Below are 20,183 nucleotides of genomic sequence, written 5' to 3'. Positions count from 1 at the left end.
TTCTAAAGCAACTCAAAAACCATCCAAAGCAGAAAGACTTCTAGACTAGGAGACATCAGACCTAAAGTCAAGTCAATGACTACCCCCTCCCATCTTTCAACTTCTCTTTTGAATTAATTGGGCAGAAATTTAATATCTTTCCTCCCTCACAATGTTATTGTTGGACTTGAATATGACAAACCTTTCAAAACCATGAAATGATGCACAGATTATTATATTACCCAAAGGATGGCAAATTTATAAATGATTAAATTGTAATATCAACAGTTTCCTGTCTAGGTAACTACAGAAACAAAATAGGATCTAGACACAATCATTTAGACAGTTTTATCCAAAGCTATGGTTTCTGTATGAGTTTAATAAATAATACAAATCATTATGACTTAGATTTGGGTCTACTTCTTCTAAACATAACATCACTCAATGAAGGCCTAGCCTTACACCTGACTCTACAGGCTAAGGAGGCAGCAGTCATACCTCTGGGTTCTATTAGTAACTGGACCATGAACTTCACACCAGCAGGGTTGTCCTCCTCAGGATCCCTGAAGACCAGCCCATCAAGCATCATGCAGAGGACAGTGCTTCCAGAAGAGTGCACCTTTATAACTCCACCAGGGCACAGTCCAAGAGTTATTTCAGTAACAAGAGAAAGAAAAGTCAACAGACAAAAAGTAAATAATTGAATAACAAACATGAGAACAAAGTATTGGGAAGGAAATGGTATGATGTCTGAGATTTACTTTGGCCCCCTCTCTCCCTCCCCTGACCCTGAACAAAGTAGGGCAGAGGGAAAGGTAGAACAAGAATCAGAGAAAGCCGACAGTTGTTAATGCTGGGTGATAAGGATATAGAGTGTGCTACTAGTCACTCCACATTTTCAAAAATTGTCATTATAAAATGTTTTTTAAGCCATAATTTAGTATGAACCCAATTTTTGTTTTGAAAATTACACACGAACACACACAAAAAACATAAGGCACCCAGAAAAAAGAAATAAAAATAAAATAAATACATCAAAAAATCTATGTTGGGTGGTGGGATGAAACACACAACTGCTAATCAGAGAGCCAGTACTCACAGTAAACAGAAGTTCTTTCCACCAAGCCTCAGGCATTCATCAACAGCTACTGGAGCTACCACTGCTTAATTTTTTTTAATTTTTTTAAGCTGTACAATACGATGAGTTGATATACACATACATTGTGAAACCACCATGTCTTTAATAACCTACCCACACATACAACATTCCCTGAGTAAGGTAAGACCTGACCCTGAAAGTACACCCAGATATTACCCACCCTACAGTCCCCCCAGGCAATGGGGCTTTTACGCATAGCTCTTTCATCAAAGAACGAAAACATTTCCAGATTCTCTATGTAAAGAAACCAGGTCAAGTCAACAATAGGAGAGAAAAAAAAAAGAGGCAAAAAGATCAAACTGTGACAGGCAAGAACACCTTACATTAGATGGATGATAAAAATCTAAACACCGCATCCCATTTATTGGAAAGATACATACTAAAGCTTTATTCTGTGTTTCTTTTTCTGTTCTTCCTTTCTCTTTTTTTTTTTTTTTTTAACTATTTCCTCACTGGCTCTACATTTCCTTTTTTGATCCAGAGGCAGACAAGAAAGTCAGGAAATATCTGAGAAACTCCACGAATGGCAGATAAGGAGGTGGGTTAAGCAATAATACACTGTTCTAGAAATTCCCTTTGATAAAGGCACTGAGTTCTGAGCCTAATTACTAGGGATAGTTACAGAGACTGTGGACCTTTTCTGATATCTGTCCCTCAACAAGAAAAAAGATTCTCTGGGCAAAATGTTTTTTATTAGTATGGACATCCACGATACAGATAACAAAAGCAGTGGCTGAACAGTACAGCTTAAAAAGATCTTGCAGGTGAGCTGATAAAGGTCCCCCCCAAACAAGGAGATTCTTTTGATCTTACATGCCCTCGGGACACTGTGCTCAGTCATCTTCCCAGAGCAAGGTACTCATTACCCAAATGTCCAGACTCTTGACCTTTGCCCCCTGAGTCATATATCCTCTCTCTACATGGACACACAAAAGCAGGGGGAAAACTGCCATGTAAGCCAATCCTCTATGTTAAAGGGGAAAATTATTTGCATTCCATTCTCACATCCTTCCTCTCTGAAACTTTTTTTTTTTTTGGCTACACTGAGTGGCATGTGGGATCCTAGTTCCCTGACCAGGGATGGAACCCTGTGCCCCCTGCAGTGGAAGCGTGGAGTCTCAACCACTGGACCTCCAGGAAAGTTCCTCTCTGAATTTTTAAAAGAGGCTTGCTTTCCTTAAAAACTGGTCGGTTCCTATCTTATGGATAACATCTTATGATGTTTCTCATTTTGCTGCGCCCACCAGGAATCCCTTAGCCAAATCTAAAACTAGACTGAACCTAAAGATTCACTGCTGATATCTAACGAGTCTAAGTGTTTGTTATGTGGATCCCAAATCAATACGTCCATCACCAGCCACGTGAATTCCTTCTTCAAGAGAGATGAGAGTCAGGGATGGTAATGTGGGTGATGGCATAATGCTGGTTTTCCCCTGGCACTTCGGACGCGTTCTGTACCATAGTTTACGACACATGACAGGGCAGAATTTGTCCAGACTTGATCAAGAACCACATCCACTAAGAAACTCCTCTTGCCATTCAGTTATCCATAACTTTCAATAGTGTGAATTTTCTCGGAGGTCGTGGTCTTTCAAGAGGTCTGTACAAAGTTTGGTTATCAGGCACTACGAAATGGAAATCAAAATAAATCTGAGGTAATGCGAAATAAACATGAAACAGCAAAAAAAACCCCAAGTTTTTTATAGCTATCTATGCGTTTTGCTTTAAGTCATAGCTAATTTAATTTGGGGGGCAGGAAAGCAAGACAAGTTTGACCCCAACGTTCAGGCTGTTAGAGCCAAAGTTGCTTTTTTTCTAGGTTTTTGCTTTTCATTCAACACCAAATGGTTTAGCAAGTAATGACTGGTATGAATTTTTTCTGCCTAACTAAAAAGTAAAAATAATGAAGTTAATGACTGCTTCTTAAAAGTGAATCAAGTAATGAGCCAAATTAACAAATCACTACATGAACTAGTTATACTTTGAGAACTAATTATCCTATGTAGAATAACACTGTAATCTGCATGGACTCCTTTTAGCTTTTACATAACAGGAAGAGCCTGGCAGAAGCACTTGAGTGAGCTGGGAGTTTCGGCTCACATCTAACTCATGAGCTTATCCCTTGAATCCAGAGATATCAAGAGACAGCAAACCTTGAGGTGATGGCAAACTCCATGCCCTGCTCTCTCTAGCCACATGGCTACTTTTTTGTGATTAGATACCAAAAAATGCCTTCATGGGTTACTGTTTTGATTAGTATATTGAATTTTTACAACTCGAGATGCAATTCATAGTAAAAAGCATAGTAACGGGCTGGTGGGGTCCCCTGGATACCTTCACCAATCTGGGACTAGATTAACCCCTCCCTCACAACACACTAAAGCATGTGGATGGCTAAGTAACCAGTCACTGTCACTGACTGGAATTAGCTAAGACAAGCCTGACAACTCTGTTCCCACTGGTCGACGTGCAATGCTTATCAAGACTTAAGTTACATTTGCTCTCAACTTGTTTGTGCAGCTTGTACTTGGTTCTGTTATTACATAATTTAACAAAATATTAAGTAATAAATGAAATTCGAATCTGAAAAAAAGTGACCTGCTGTTTCTATAAAACTAAACTGAATGCTTTAGAAACACTTGACAAATGAAAATAGCTAAAAATGCTGAAAAATTAGGTGTATTCGAGATAATGTTAATATTCTAAGGGGAAAACATGACTTCTCAATACCTAGACGGATTCAGTACTGAGCTGCTTGGAAAGTTTTGATGTTCTGGATTTAAAGAAATAAAGACTGGACATCACCAATGGTGCGTCGTGACTATGATTTGTGAGGGAAAGACAATTATGGAACACAAAACAGAGAACCCATATCCAAAGAAACACTCTTGACACTAAGTGAAAGACTAACCGATTCTGAGCGTTGATATTTCTAAGTTTAATAAAATGTTTATGGTGGGCATGTGTCATTTTTCATTATTTCCACTCTCAAATGATTAATCATCCAACTAGGGGTCCTAATTGTATTTGTATTTGACAAAGCTTTCCCTAAGGAACTAAACCAAGTTCTGGACTCTCCCCCTCTATTTCCTTCTTTCCTTGATAAAGAACTTGAACAAAAATGAAAGGGAGACAGTTTGCCTTGATGAAATCTCACCCCCCTTTCAGTGGTCATGTTCTCTGGATTCTGCACTTCCCTAGGCTCTGCAAAGGAGGCTCCCAGGGCTGCCTGCCTGGTGGCCCACGTTAAACACTGCCTCTTCTCCTCTCTCCTTTGCATTTACAACCGCCTTTATCTCAAGTCCTAGTATGCTCAGCTAGGAGCTGAGCAAAGTAAGGCAAAGGTCAACTTACACTACAAAGGTGTTTCTTTTCTCTAGGATGTTTGCATTTCAGAAGATCTATCCATAAGTGGTAGCAGTTTAAGAGTATACAAAAAGGAAGTTAAAAAAAACAAAAACAAAAAACAAAAAACACAGGACTGTAGAGGGGGAGATATTTTGGAACCAGAGGTAGCAAGGAACAGGTCAGTCTGAAAGCAAATGAGTTAAAAAGTAGTAAGAACTAGATTTAAACTCCATCTGTGACTTTGGGAAAATTAACAACCTTTCCAAGCCAGTTTCCCTGTATATAAAAACAAGGATAACACCACCTACTTCACAGGATTACATGAAATAAAGAGTTGCAAAGCACCTAGCACAGTCCAGGCATACAGTAGGTGCTCAATCAATCATGGCTGCCTTTAGCAGTCTACTTCCTCACATCCGACCCCACCACGTACCACATCCTCCAAATGGTATTATTTTTCATATCGTGCCTCCCCCAATTTAAGGACCCAAAGATTCTCTTAAAAGTATCTGGGTTCCCGGGGCTTCCCTGGTGGCGCAGTGGTTGAGAATCTGCCTGCCAATGCAGGAGACACGGGTTCGAGCCCTGGTCTGGGAAGATCCCACATGTCGCGGAGCAACTAGGCCCGTGAGCCACAACTACTGAGCCAGTGCATCTGGAGCCTGTGCTCCGCAACAAGAGAGGCCGTGACAGTGAAAGGCCCGCGCACCGCGATGAAGAGTGGCCCCCGCTTGCCACAACTAGAGAAAGCCCTTGCATAGAAACGAAGACCCAACACAGCCAAAAAATTTAAATAAATAAATAAATAAATAAATAAATAAATAAGTCAGGAGCTCTTTAAAAAAAACAAAAAGATAACGTTCCAAAAGTATCTGGGTTCCCACACCTCAATGATTCCCTAAGCAGCAGCTCAGGGGCTCTGTTATGAAGAAAGCTGTATAGGGCAAGGTAACATTATTTACAAGATACACACTTGTAAATAAATGCACACTTTTGTGAAAATATGGGGCACTCAAAATGTGAACATCGGTTGATTTATTAAATTTACTCAAAATTAATGTACTGTAAGATCAAAGGCAGTAACAAACAAACAAACAAAAACCCCCAGAAAATAGTCAGTTTATCCTCTTTACATCAATACTCCCAACCCATTCTCTTGCAGTGAATCTGATCATCTAAGATCTCTGATGTAGTTGCTGGATTTAGAGATCCAAACTGTACGCTCTTTGCAAACAGCAAACACCTAGATGAGAGCTCACTCAGGGTGGGGTGTTCTGTGGGTACCAGGTAGGATATGTGGTCATGGGCAGTGTCTGTTTCTACTGTCACTACCCAGTTCAAGAGAAGGATCTTGCATCTTGAATCATACACACACACAGTAAAGCAAGATGAAGGCACTGAAGAGTACAGGAAAGATTAAGTACGGGAGTGGCCTGCTCTAGTTCATAAATGAAAGGAGACGGCCATGACACCAAACCAAAGGAGAAAGGAGAGAAAAGGGGATACAGCTAGCTTATGTTTAACAACATTCCAACGACACACACTTCTGATCACAGCTTACTCCCCCTTCCGTGAAAGAGACAATCAATTTCTAAAAGGTCTGAAGAACAAAGTGTCTGGGTTTATTTAGATTTCTACAACTCTTTGCCTCTGTGCACATGAGTTACCTTTTCTGGGTAAGCATCAACTACTCTACATTGCTTTTATTTTCTCTTTGGAAGACAAACACAAGTTGAGAAAGCTGCCTTTGCCATTTGCCAAAGATCATAAAATGCAACAGCTGTTACCTAAGCAACCGTTCAGGTTTCAAAGGTATTCAAGATAAATCAGTTATTTCCTTTAAAGAAAAAGCTTTTCTCTTCCACATATGTTAATCATATGTTAATCATAAAGAAGCCACTGAAAACAAATGAGTTTTGGGCCTATGGAGGGATGATGGTGATGAAATCCACCTCAAGAAGTGGCATCTGAGAACTGCGATGCTGAATCGTTGCACTTCTCTTCAGTGTATAACTTGGGAGTAACTCTACTATGTACTAGATACATTTCAAAAGACTACACACAGAAATAACCCCACACCTGGACTTTGTGCTCTGGTGTGCTAACAAATATTTTAGAATACAGTTAATATCATACTGCATTTTTTTTCTCATTAATAAAAGAGGCAGACTTGTTGGTTATTTCTCTACTCTCTCTGAGCTTCTTAAAAAATAAAGGTCTTTGGGCAATGATAATTACTTGAAATAAGAATTAAAAATAAATATGTATGCACTTCAAATGGAAACCCCAAAACAGATGATATAAAAATAATCAGATTCTTCACAGCTCTACAAATGCAGGGAGCAGGCATCTAAAAATATTTACAGGAACTATCAGATATTGAAATATTAAATATTGAAATTATCCTAAATTTTAAATTATCAGCTTTTAATTCAAAATAGTTTATAAAATCAATTTAATAGCAACTTGAACTTTTAAAATTTTTAAATTATTTTAACACTACAGAGTCTTTAGTCCAAACGGGTTGCACGACTTTTCTAAGCAATTTGAACGTAACCATTAGCACCCAAAACTGGTTTGGGATATCACGACTGAGAACTTTTTGGTATCACTTCTCAAAGGTGAGGTTCTGGTAAGTTCTTGCCGTGTCTTGGTAACATGTCTTCTGTGAAACCTGCACATATTCTCAATCAAACTAAGTCAAGAATCCCCATTACTATCAAGCCACCACGTGAAGAAATTAAACAAGCTGAAAACCACCCAACAGTTCTCTTTTGATATGGCAAGCATTACTGAGGAACCCTAACAACTGCAGTTTGTCTCTGTGGAACAGAAGACAAAAATTTATAATAATAATAATAATGATGGGGACTTCCCTGGTGGTCCAGGGGTTAAGAATCCGCCTTCCAATGCAGGGGACGCAGGTTCGATCCCTGGTCGGGGAACTAAGATCCCACATGCCGCGGAGCAACTAAGCCCACGCGCCGCAACTACTGAGCCCGCGTGCTCTGGAGCCCACACACCACAACTAGAGAGAAGCCCACGGAACACAACGAAGAGCCCGCGTGCTGCAACTAAGACCTGACGAAGCCAAATAAATAAATAATTTTTTTTTTTTAAAAATGACGATGATGATAATAATGACGATGATAATTCTTTGTATTATTCAAGACAGAACTAAGCCCGAATATAATGAACAATTCTAGCCAGGAGTTTTATGTGAGCCAAAATCGAAAGAATAAGAAAAGAAATACTACTCATGGATATTAAATTCTTAAAAGTGATAGGGTATATGAAATGTCCAGAGAAGACCAATCTGTAGGACAGAAAGTAGATTAGTGGTTGCCTGGGGCTGGGGATGAGAATAGGGATTAACTGTAAAAGGGCAAGAGGGATCTCATTGGACTGGTAAAAATGTTCTATAACTGGTTTATGGTGCTGGTTGCTTAACTTGGTAAATTTTTAAAATCTCTGAACCGTGCACTTAAAAGAGGTGAATTTTACAGTAGGTAAGGTATACCTCAATAAAGTTTCTTTTCCTTTTTTTTTTTTTTTTTTTTAAAGTGATTGGGTGATCATTTGGTCTTGGCATTTTGGTTGGGGCTGGGAAGTAACTAAGTAAGGATGTACTCACATCCTCATTTGTGAGAATGTTCATCCTAGTACCTTCTAACAACCTGAATCTCATAAGAGGAAAATTAGTTAGATTATAGTACTTTCATACAGTAAAATATATGCAGCTACTATAAATGGTGTAGGGAAAATGGGACAACAATCTAAATATCCATCAATGAAAGCGGTACACTGGAAGAAATTATGGTGCAGTCATCCTCTGAAAGTAGTGCAATCCATACTAAATAGACGATCGAAATATATGTGTTAGATTATATACAATACATATAGAAATATGTCCAGCATATCCTGAGTGAAAAAATGCCTCGCAGAACAATGCATATGGTAGGATATTAAGAAACGGGTGTAGATTATCTATGCATGTGCGTGTGTTTGCATGTATATTTGGGAAAATAAATACCAAGCTGTTCGCAATGTTTCATTAGCCCTTGGAAGTAGAAATGGGAAGAGAGGATTTGCCATCAAAGTTCAAGGAAGAGATTTGGAAGTAAGTGCACCGAAGTGCTGAGAATGGTTGTCATTGGATAGATGGGATTTATATATTTTTTTAATGTTCTTTGTAACTGTCTTTATTTTCTTACAGGGGAGGAAGGCTGGTATAGTAGTAGTCAAGAGATGACCCAGATTTAAATCCTGGCCCTTCTGTTTACTGCTGTGAGATCTTGAGCAAATTACTCAACCACTCTGCGCCACAGCTTTTTGTCTCCGTAAACCGAGGATAATAATAGCACCTACACCATAGCCTATGAGGATTAACTCAGTATATCATATACACAAGGCACTTAGAGAGCAGTACATAATAAGTATTCCCAGTTAGTGCTCATCAGCATGTATATCAGTAAATTATTAGTAAGATAAAAAAAAACATGAAGAGAAACTATACTTTTGTGGGGAAAAAGAAAGAAGTATAAAATCACATGCACTGACCTTTTGTTCCATTGCTTCAAGTATGTTCAATATGAGTATGGGAGCAGGATGCATCAGGCACTGATCAAAGTCTGGGCAGTCATCAGAGCCTGTCTTATGACCAATAATGATGTAACCGACCTCCCTGTGAGCTACACCGAGGCCAGAGGGTACCTGGACGGGAAGCTCCCAAGTGTTCTGGCTCAGTGTGTGGTGACCAATTCATAATGCAGCCTCCGCCAAGGGAACTTCACTGTCTCCCGGTGGCGATAATTAGCGTGTGTGACCAGACCAACGGCAGAGGACTCCAGAAACACCAACGCTCCGATATAAATACTTACGCCTATAACTGACCTCAGTGGGACTTGTGGCCACATCTCGAGACATACAACATAAACCAGGGGCAATTATGTGACACTTGAACCAGCAATGGGAAAAATCATTAATTGTCACGTTCTAAGAGCACATCTCTCTGTCTTCCTGAAAAACAGCAAGTTCTAAACTAGCCCCATTTCCCATACCTGATGTTGTAAGAGGTACTTTCAACATCAGCGATGCCGGAGATCTTTAGCAACAGCTGCCCTCTCCATCTGCACAATACCAGAAACCTCCTTAAAGGGAGGACACATATTTGTCGAGTGATTATTATCTACCAAATTCATCTATTTCTCTCAAAACTCTTCGAGGTAGGTATTTTAATCTCCGCTTTTACAAATTAAAAAAACTGGGGCTCGGAGAGCGTGTATTCCTTATTTGGGAACACCCGTGAGCGGCAGCATGAGAACCAAATGCGGAAACTTCATTTCCAAAGCCTCTGCTTTCCCACTCACTGTAAAGCCTACTAGTTTTATTCTCAAGTGGTTCACACTTTTCATTTCAACTGCAAAGCATTCCTCCAAAAAGTCTACACACCACTGAAAATTTATACCACCTAATCAAAAATACCCCACAAAAGGTCCTGTATTTTCTTGAAGTATCTATTTTTTTTTTTACAACGGTCACTGTTGATATTAGCATTTTATTTTTCATTTGCTTAGTTTCTCCAGGGCCGGCTTGGAGCCTTTCGACAAGGCACCAGGATCTCACCTGCAGACCCGCCCTCACTGAGTGGAACTAATGACAGACACTCCTGCTTTTAGAAACTCATTCTTCAAAGTAGATTCCATTCGTCTTATTAATTTATCCTCCTGTATAAGATGTCAAAGACAAATTCACAAATGAATTTCTGTCAGCCTTATTTAGTCAACTTGATTTATAAGCTAAAGCTAAGGAGGCAAGGTGGACTAAAGTGGTACAAAACTATTGTGCCTAAGAAATCATTTGTGAGCTTTCCTCTGACACAGCTAGGCATTTTTAAACATCTCCATTTATCTTTCATTTTGATATCCTGTTTAGAAAGGTGCCATTACCAAGCTACCAAAAATTTATCTGGTCGAAACTAATTAATGACATCATCAATTATTTCAGCAGTCTGCATTGGAACGAAGGCTTAATAAGCACCATGATCATTCAAAATAACAATGGCTGGTTCTCTAATGTTCTGATGTCCAATTATTTTTGCACTGAATGTTACTGAATAGTTGCAGAAGTCAAAGCTTAGCATTACCTTTCTCAAAAATAAATCCATCTTCCTATTATAAGGGCCTTATTTCAGTAAATTCAACTTAACGGAATCAACTGCCTTCATAGAACTATGAAGAGTAAACAAAGCCATTACACATCTCATCTCAGGTCAAATGGCATGAAAAAGAGGCCAGGATCCTATTGGAAATTAAGATTTATTGTTATTTTCAGAGAACAGAACTGTAGGTCAAACCAGGAAAATACTGTACCATAATATTGCCCTTTATAGGATACCATTAAAAGGCTTTCCGTATGTATGAATAAGTACATAAATATAGATTATACAAAATTTCAGGAAATCCTTAAAATCTTCTCTGGGAAAGAACTAGTCAAATCTTTTCCTTGGATTTAGGCTGAGTCATAGTTTACAGTATACGTAACGTGCTTTTATACAGTCAATTTTTGTTAACCAGAATCTTAAAGTTTAAATGTTCAGATGAGAAGTCCGTCCTTTGAAGAAATGTGGAGGGATAGCCATTCTTGATCTATTCATTATTTTAAAATTGGATTTAAAAAAAATATTGTTTTAGCAACACTCTAGTCACAAGAGAATAGATATAATTATCTCTGACTGGCCGGTCTAGACAGGTAACCATGTGAACACAAAGAAAGAGGAGGTTGGTATCAGTGGTCTTGGTGTAAATAAGACGGTATGGGGTCTCCAGGGCTATGAGACACACTAGGATTCGTGGAAATAACTTTGGTCCCAAACTACAACTACCAGGCCTCAAAAACAGCAGATAGTGTGGCCAACTTTTCTTAACCCCCAACCTCCTTTCATTTCTTTTTTAAAAGAGAACATGTTTTATATTCCTTACACCAGAATAACAATATTTCAATGAACAGTGAAAGACAGGATATATAACATGGGAAAAAATATTTGCAATACATATATGAAAGGACTAATTTCCCTAATTTAAAATGAGCTCATATAAGTCAATACGATAAAGGCAAAGAACCCTGTAGGGAAGAAAAGGAGCAAGAAGAAAGAGGAAGGAGAAGAGGAAGAAGACAGTACACAGTAAAGCATAGGAGCAGACAATTTACAAAAAGAAATATGAATGCCCAAGGAACCTATAGAAAGATACGAAACCTGTTATTAAAGATAAGCAAATGAAAACAAAGAGGTAACATTTTTAACTTATCAGATTGGCAAAAATGTTAAAGCCTCGTGACTTACAGTGGTGATGGGGGTGTGGGAAAGACACAACCTTGGGAAGAGAAAACGTTTAATCTGTGTAGCCCTTCTAGAGTACAATCTGGAAATGCTTACCAAAGTTAAAGATGCACGCATCCTCTGACTTAGCCATCTCACTGCTAGGAATGTAACCTACTGATATATCATCAGGAGGTTTATTTACAAAAAGGCGAACTATAATAACTCCAGTAGGTAACTACAATTCCTCCCCACAAATACTTGGCAATGACTAAACTAGCCAGAAGACAAAGATAAAATCAATTACTACACGTCCATAATGTGGATGAAATAATGAAATCTTGTACATATCATATTAAAGTAAATAAGGAAGATCTGTGTGTTGATGGGAAAGAGCTCTAAAAAAGTAATAGGAAAAGTACAAAAAAAAAAGGCTATAGAAAATATGTACAACTGAATCCCTTTATTAAAAAAATGTAAAAAGCAGAGAGCCAGAAAGATGCAGATATATGCCCAAAACATTTTTTTTCCTGGAAGAAATCACAAAAAATGTAACAATAGTCACATTTGAGGAGAGGCTTTTACTTCTCTTTTTGTACCTTTTGATACCATTTGTATGTTAGCCATGTACACACACTGTTTTTTATTTATTTTCAACGTCATCATGGGTTACCTGAATGTAAGATTATGGACAGTTCTCTCTCTCTCTTTACATTTGAAATCTAATTTAAAAAAATGTTAAAGCCATAAGCCTTTAAAACATCTGAACCTCCCAAAATATATTTAATGAGCTAAAGGTTTTTCAGGAGAGTTCTGAGGGAGAAAAACTCAAAATAAGAAATGAAGTAGAGAAAAAGAAGGCAGCACAGACAGATCAAGTTATCAACTTGGGTTCAAGGTCAAGGCTGAGTACCTGTCCCTTTCTAATGTTTTAAACAAAATGATAAATTATGCATTGCATGGTGTTAGGGAGCAAGAAACTGCTATGAAATCTAGCAGTTCAGAGCTGTGGAATGCAGAAAACAACCCAGAGAGAAAAATCTTTAAAAAGCTCTTCTGGAAGGTCTAGTCCTCCAAATTCACAAGAAAGCAGTAAAGAAATGCACTAGCAAACAACCACTACACACAAATAAAACCATAACCCTATATATTATATTGTGAAATCCTTTGGCAAATATTTATAAAGCGTGAGAGATAAATCTCAAATTGAATTACTTCATGTGCAATTATAATTCTAGGTTGTAGCAAATATTTTCACAAGCATTAAACAAAAAGCCTGGGATGTCATCTGGTTGGATGGCATTTCATAAATGTAGCATGCACCAATTCCTGATTATCCATGTATTTATCTAAGGTTTAAGAGGCAAATAATAAAAAAGAAAATGAAAGAAACTTAATCTTCAACAGTCCCTTAGTGATAGGTCACCACATGGAAAACACAGGTAATCAAACCATATAGTGTTCAAGGTCTGAGGAAAATGATTCAGTACCATCAAGGGAAGAAATAAAAACCACTCCAAAATATATACATCATGTGCTATTGCCTGGTTGAATGAAAGAAAAATAAAGGTTCTGAGGAAAAGGTGAGCTTTCTCCTCCCTGTGCCAGTTATCAATTTACTGTCTGTCCGCCATAAGTTCACCCTTTACTGCCTGATCTGCATAAATGGATCTGGGCCCCTGAGATATTTTTTCACTTGCTCGCTTGCATGATGTTGTTAACCACTGTCAGCAAAAGATGCTGGCAAGACACAGCTGGAGGAAGGCCCCGTGCCTCCTGGTTCTGGCGCGCTCCTTGGCAGCCCCCTGCAGTATGAGCAGGTTCGCTGGCACCCGTCTCCCGCTTTTGTAGTGGAGTATCCCGCCCACATCTCCCTGTGCACAGCGTTCCCCGGCACCCCAAAGGATGGATGGTGCCTTTTCAGCAAGTTCCACCAGCCTGGCACCACAGCAATTTCTCTGCCACACAGTGGGCCACAGCCAGGAGCGTTCTCTCCAGCAAGGTCTGGATCGGGTATGAGGTGTGGCCTTTGCCTCAGGGGCCCAAGGGCCAGTGGTTGCTCCCTATTATCTATTATTTCTGTACTCTAGAGCTCTGTTTACTTCTTATTAGCCAAGCCATCATTGCTCCAACCCCTTGTCATAGCTAATAACTCTTAATATTTAACTGCTGCCCTGTTCAAACTACTGTATGGTATCTGCCCCCCGACTGCACTGACCGACACACTCTCTTTATCTACCAGCATTCCTGCTGCAGGTCCCATGGCAAACTACACAAGTGAAAGAAAGAGCAAGAATTTGCATTTTTCCATTTCTGTCCCTGGTTGCATGGCCTTAAACTACCTACATTATCTCATCCTGTTTGCTCACCTCTCAAAAAAAAAAAAAAAAAAATATATATATATATATATAATGTATCACTGTGATATTTATAATATTAATGTTATGAGGAGTAAGTTAAGCTAGCATAGGCAAACCACGAATCCAGTACCCAGCCCACATAATCTGACATGTCTTTAGTTATCCACACCTAGCACCCTGACACATGGAGAGCTTGAGCCCAAATGTGCCAAATACTCCATGCTCCAAAGATCAGAAGAGGTTATCCGTTCAGAAAACAAACATAGCAAAAAAAAAAAAAAAAAAGACAGAAAAAAACCCACATTCATATTCCTCACTTTTCAAGTGATTTTCACAATAAAATTCTAAATAACAGTCATAGAAGGGCAGAAAGTAAGAAGCACTATGATTTTTCATTGTATTAAAACTTCTCCCACTTAGGTGAAAATCACTTCAGGGAGAAAATCTGGTTATCCCTTGAGGATTTCCTGGTTAGATTAGACCCATGCAATTTTAAGGTTAAATTCCACGTCATGAAAAAAAAAGACTTTTTTTGGAGTATGGTGGGAGGAAGGAAAAGAACACTAGGGAGAGGCACTCTCTTGTAGGTTAAGGGTTGCCATCATTCTGCACCCCTCTCTCACTTTCTCACATAAACGTGGTCACCAAATCCCACCAATTCTATTCCACAGACTTCTCCTAAATGGAATATGTCCTCTCTTGCTTGGAACCACTGTCGCTGCCTACACCCTGGCCTTCAGAAGGGATCACATGGGTTATCACAATCCAGGGAGATATAAGATCCTCCCTGCCATCAAAGTTCCGTAGCTTAAAGATAGCCCCCCGCCCCTGCGACACCATCACGCTCCTACAGGAGACCACTCTTCCAGCCTCTGCATTCCGGTCTCCCTCAGTGACTCAAGGAACCCCAAAGTGTCAGGCTGTTTCAGGGCTCCAAGCCTTCACAGGGGCTGTGAACCTGGCCTAGAATGCCTCGTGTAGGCCCCACTCCCATTCCCTGGCAAGTCCTGCTCACCCTAAGGCCCCTGGCAGAGGCCTCCTTGAAGACAGGATTAGTTCCACTGAAATGGACCTACATTCTAGGTGTTGAGCTCCTCTAGGGCACAGACCAGCTCGTACTTGTCTTTGAACGTCTGGCCATTACATGGAAGCAGCAGCAAGTTTCCTCATGACTGGGAATAATCATACCTACCTTATGCAGCAGCTGTGAAGGAAAGAGATAAGGCCTAACCACTGTGAGCAGCTATAAGTAAATGAATACTGCTATAGGACGTAATACAGATAATGAAATACACAGGTTTAGACCAGAGCTCTCTGCAATGATTTCATGCTATGAAAAATAGCTGAAGCCTTTAAATTATGATTCCTAACCATATAGCCATTCACTTGGTGAACAAACATTTATCGAATGCTTACTTTATGCTAGGTGCAAATTTACTTTTATCATAAACCATCACATGAGTCAGGATAGTAGTGGACTCAGTGTAGAAAACAGGATAATTAAACTGAATTTAAAACCTCTATGAGATTACAGATATTATTACAGTATTAAAGATTACAATATTATCTTAAAATATTGGGAGAAAAAAGCCAATGATCCAAAGCTGATGGCATACCACGAATTGATTTATTTTCTATTTCTGTATAATCAGTGTATAGTATTTTTAGTTGCCAGGGGATGTTCTTTTCAGAGGCCCCGCTTTTCCCTAGTTTGAGCCAAAATGACAAACCACAGGGATTCTGAGAAGATAGCACTCAGGATAACTGGGCTAGTCCAGACGTTTATTTATTAGACCCTAACGAACTCCCCCAGAAGATTCCTACCCTGGTTCCCTATCTCCAGGCCCTCCCCTCTCCCACTCATTCTTCCTAGTCATGATACTACATTCCTAGGTTCCTCATCTTCCCTGCCCACTTAGAGAGGGCACTGGCTTCTATCTTTTTAATTTGGTGGCTGCAAACATATTCTTTATTTAAAAAAAAAAAAAAAAAAAGTGAAAGCATTCTGTGAAAAAAACTTCCAAACAGTGCACTTCAGTAAATTCTGAACCAATCTGTTAAAAACCTAAAACTGTACTCACTATGTGCCAGGGACCTGGACTACCGAGATGCATGGAACACAGTCCCTGCCCCCGAGGAGTTCACAGTCCGTCTCAAGAGAGAAACATGTAATGCAACCTACTAAGCGATGTATGGAAAAGTGCATGACTGCGCACGCCTCGAGGCCAGGACGCATTAGGTCACCTTATATTGGTTGGCCAAAAAGTTCGTTCAGGTTTTCCGGTAAGATGTTACGGAAAAACCCGAATGAACTTGTTGGCGAACCCAATACGTTAAGAGGTGCTCAGCTCACCACATACCAGCTGCGCTGGTCCTGGGCTGATAGATCCATCCCTTCTGGTCCCCGACTCTGCTCTGCGTTGTCACAGGGGATCAACCTGCTGGATTCAACCAATGGGAGGTGCTGGCAGAAGACTGGAGAGCAGAAGCTGCCACGAGTACTTCTCACCTTCCTGTCCGGGATCTCCTTTGTGGCTTTGGCTTTTATCTGTCCCTGAGCTCCAATAACAGCCTCCACAACTTGTCCCTCCAGCCTGAGACTAGTAATGACTTCCTGCTGGGGCTAATCTCTAGGCTTCTTCAATGGGCTCCCTGCTGCACCATCACCTGTGGAAGGAACTTCACTAAATACCCTCTATTGTAAATAAAAGTGGCTTCTGTTTTCCTACTTAGGCCCTGACTAGCCAGTTACACTATAATGTGCTGATAATTCACTTTGACTCTCAAAAGCAGTCACGCTCCGCTGGAATTCAAAGTTGAAACTTGAGGAAAACTAAGATTTTCAATAATAGTAATAATACCTTCATTTGGCCTGAAAGAGTCAACTTTGTTAAACCCTAGAAATGTTTTGGTTTATATACGAATTTCTTGAAAATGGATCCAATGCCTTAATACATATTTTCCTTAAGGCTGAATCACCTTCCTGGGATGAGATAACGTAAAGGTCTGTATCTGTCCTGCCCACCATGGTGACCACCAGGCACGTGTAGCTCTTGAGCACCGGGATGTGGTTAGCATGACTAAGAGACAGAATGTTTAATTTAATTTTATTTAATGTGTTTAAATATCTGCAAGTGGCCAGTGGCTGCAGGACTGGACAGCAGAGGTCTAGCATAAGGTCATCTCTGTTGTGGGGAAGAACTCCTGCTGCGGGTGTTTCTGTGGGCGTTGGCAGGGAACAGGTGGATACAGAGAGAAGCAGCCCTTTTGTTCATTGTATTTACGGTTTAAAAATATAACAACCCCTGGCCTACCTGATCTCCAACCACAGGAACACACAATTTACTCAGGTAACTTAGTTAACAAACTTTCAGAGAATAAACCTCCTTTGAACACAATGGTAGCTTGAGAATGAAGGTCTGGAGGAAATGTTGGTTGGTGAGAAGTACAGGGTTCAGTCCAGTAAGAGGAGGAACTCTCTGGAACTGTAAATAACATTAGAATCTTGCTTTGCGTTCCCTATTCTTCAACCCAATGGGAATAACCTCCTGTTTATTCCCTACTGCACTGACCCAGTCCAATCCTTACTTTCTTTCCAAGAGGATTCTCCTAGAGTCTTCCCAGGGCCGTGTGGTTTTCACACGACATATCTCCATCTATCCCGGAGCTGCTCCAATTGTAAAAGGCATTCCCTTTGATCTAGACCGGTGATGGCTAGTTTCTGGGTTAGAAACATTCACTTTCACATCTCTGACCTTGACGTGGACATCATCAAAGTAAATGACATCAGGTTCCTGCTTCTCCTGAGAATTCTGCTCCCAGAAGTAAATGCTAAAGATTTAAGAAGGTGACTCTCCCAGGCCACTAGACTGATATTATCAAACCATTGCTGAATAGCACAAAATCACTTACTATCAACAGTACTTAACTGCAGGGAATCGTTTCAGTATATCCGTGGGAATATAAAAATATTAAAAGGACAGTTTTACATGAATAGACTTTAAAAGTACCACAGCTTCCAGAACCCTAATGCCCCAAAGACTTGGCCATATTATCCTGAGAACCAAGTAAAAGTATACTTCATAAATGTACAAGAATCTTAGCAATACAAAACCGTACTGAAAAATTCTACTGTGAAATGTGGGCTATGAACTGCTGTGATTGGGGACTTCTGTAATTGTTTAGTAATTTGTGCAATTTAAATGAGAATTACAGGATACACAAACTAGCAAAATAGGAATTAGTTAGTTTACATGGTAACTGTAACAATAACAATGTACTCTAGTTTGCTTTACTCATGTCTACACGAGTCACTCACAATAAACCATCACATTTCCAGCATGAATAAGCATTCCGTTACACTCATTTTTCTTCTCAACATTTTTGAAAAAGCAAAAAATATACTATCATTAGGATGGGAATCACACTCTTTTTTTTTAAACCCTACATTTGTTTATTTATTTATTTATTTTTTGGCTGTGTTGGGTCTTCGTTTCTGTGTGAGGGCTTTCTCTAGTTGCGGCAAGCGGGGGCCACTCTTCATCGCGGCGTGCGGGCCTCTCACTATCGCGGCCTCTCTTGTTGCGGAGCACAGGCTCCAGACGCGCAGGCTCAGTAGTTGTGGCTCATGGGCCTAGTTGCTCCGCGGCATGTGGGAATCTTCCCAGATCAGGGCTCGAACCCGTGTCCCCTGCATTAGCAGGCAGATTCTCAACCACTGCGCCACCAGGGAAGCCCCCTGGGAATCACACTCTTATGTTGCCGGTCACAACATAAGAGAAGGGACACTCACCGTGAAGACAAGCAACACTGGGGAAGCCAGCTAGTCCGTGCAGAGTACTGCATCTTGGTGGACTCACCACAGTCCAAGGCTGGCCCTTGAACCTTGCAATTCATAAATATGGTGATCAAGAGAGGGTTCAGGCTAACCAAACTCAGGGTGACAGTGAAGTAAAAATGTCAATTTAATACCATCATGTAGACTGGATGGTGGATGCTGATATCTGCTGATCCTGTGTCTCCTGAAAAGTGTAATTCATGAGGAACCCAAATTATAATCAGAAGGATGCATCACGGGCATTAAGGATAATGTGTTTTGTGGCTTCCTGTGTGGCCCGACACTGCACTGTGAGGTTAAGGTAGGCTCAGGGGGGACTTCCCTGGTGGTGCAGTGGTTAAGAATCCGCCTGCCAGTGCAGGGGGTGCGGGTTCGAGCCCTGGTCCAGGAAGGTCCCACATGCCGCGGAGCAACTAAGCCCGTGCGCCACAACTACTGAGTCTACACCCCTAGAGCCCATGCTCCGCAACAAGAGAAGCCACCGCAGTGAGAACCCCATGCAACCCAATGAAGAGTAGCCCCTGCTCGCTGCAACTAGAGAAAGCCGGTGTGCAGCAACGAAGAACCACCACAGCCAAAAATATTAAAAAAAAAAAAAAAAAAAGGTAGTCTCAGGGGTGTTCAGTGGGGAGGGCAAGACCACAGTCTAAGTCAGGTTGGGAACCTAACCACTTGATTTCAAAAGCCCACAGACGGCCCCACCATTGGGATAAGATCCATATGGAGACCTGCTGATACTATAGGAGGGGCAGGGGACCTTCTCCCGTAGAGAGGCCAGCCTGGCCTCTCCAAGTTCCACTCCGCTAAATTCCCCTTCAAACAGATCCCTTCTCAGACTAGCATGCCAGTACCTTTAGCTAAGTTATAGTTCTGCCCTGGAAGCCATTTAATCTCTTTACTTACTTTCTCTATCTTTGCTGTGATTCATTCATTACAGAGGTGTTTTATAGTTTCTTTGGGGGTCTTATCTTTTTATCCAAGTCAGAAAGTGGAAGGGATCTCCCTGTTGGCCCTCATGTAGGGTACACACACCACACTTAGGGTAGGAGCCAACAACTCCACAGGGAGATGAAGTCTTTACGAATTTCAGGGAAGGGGGATGGACAGCTTTAAAAAAAAAAAAGAAGAAGCATAGAAAACTCCACCCACAACTGATATTGAAAGAAGTATATTTTTAAAAAA

General features: G+C 40.4%; 1 protein-coding gene across 16 annotated transcripts in view; it reads right to left on the bottom strand.

Annotated features, from left to right (window-relative positions):
• Nucleotides 1-20,183, bottom strand: part of SGMS1 (sphingomyelin synthase 1) — a 304,020-nt gene that overhangs the window by 71,129 nt on the left and 212,708 nt on the right. Inside the window, exon 1 of one of the 16 annotated variants that reach the window (XM_059899854.1) lies at nt 478-640. The exons of the other annotated variants lie outside the window; for them this stretch is intronic. The gene's annotated coding sequence lies outside the window, so the exon portion shown is untranslated. Of the gene's footprint in view, nt 1-477; nt 641-20,183 lie in introns of those variants that run through there. 16 annotated transcript variants of the gene reach the window in all.

Source organism: Balaenoptera ricei, chromosome 16, assembly GCF_028023285.1.
Source record: "Balaenoptera ricei isolate mBalRic1 chromosome 16, mBalRic1.hap2, whole genome shotgun sequence".
NCBI lineage: Eukaryota > Metazoa > Chordata > Mammalia > Artiodactyla > Balaenopteridae > Balaenoptera > Balaenoptera ricei.
The sequence above is the reverse complement of the archived record's forward strand: the minus strand, read 5'-3'. Positions and strand labels throughout refer to the sequence as shown.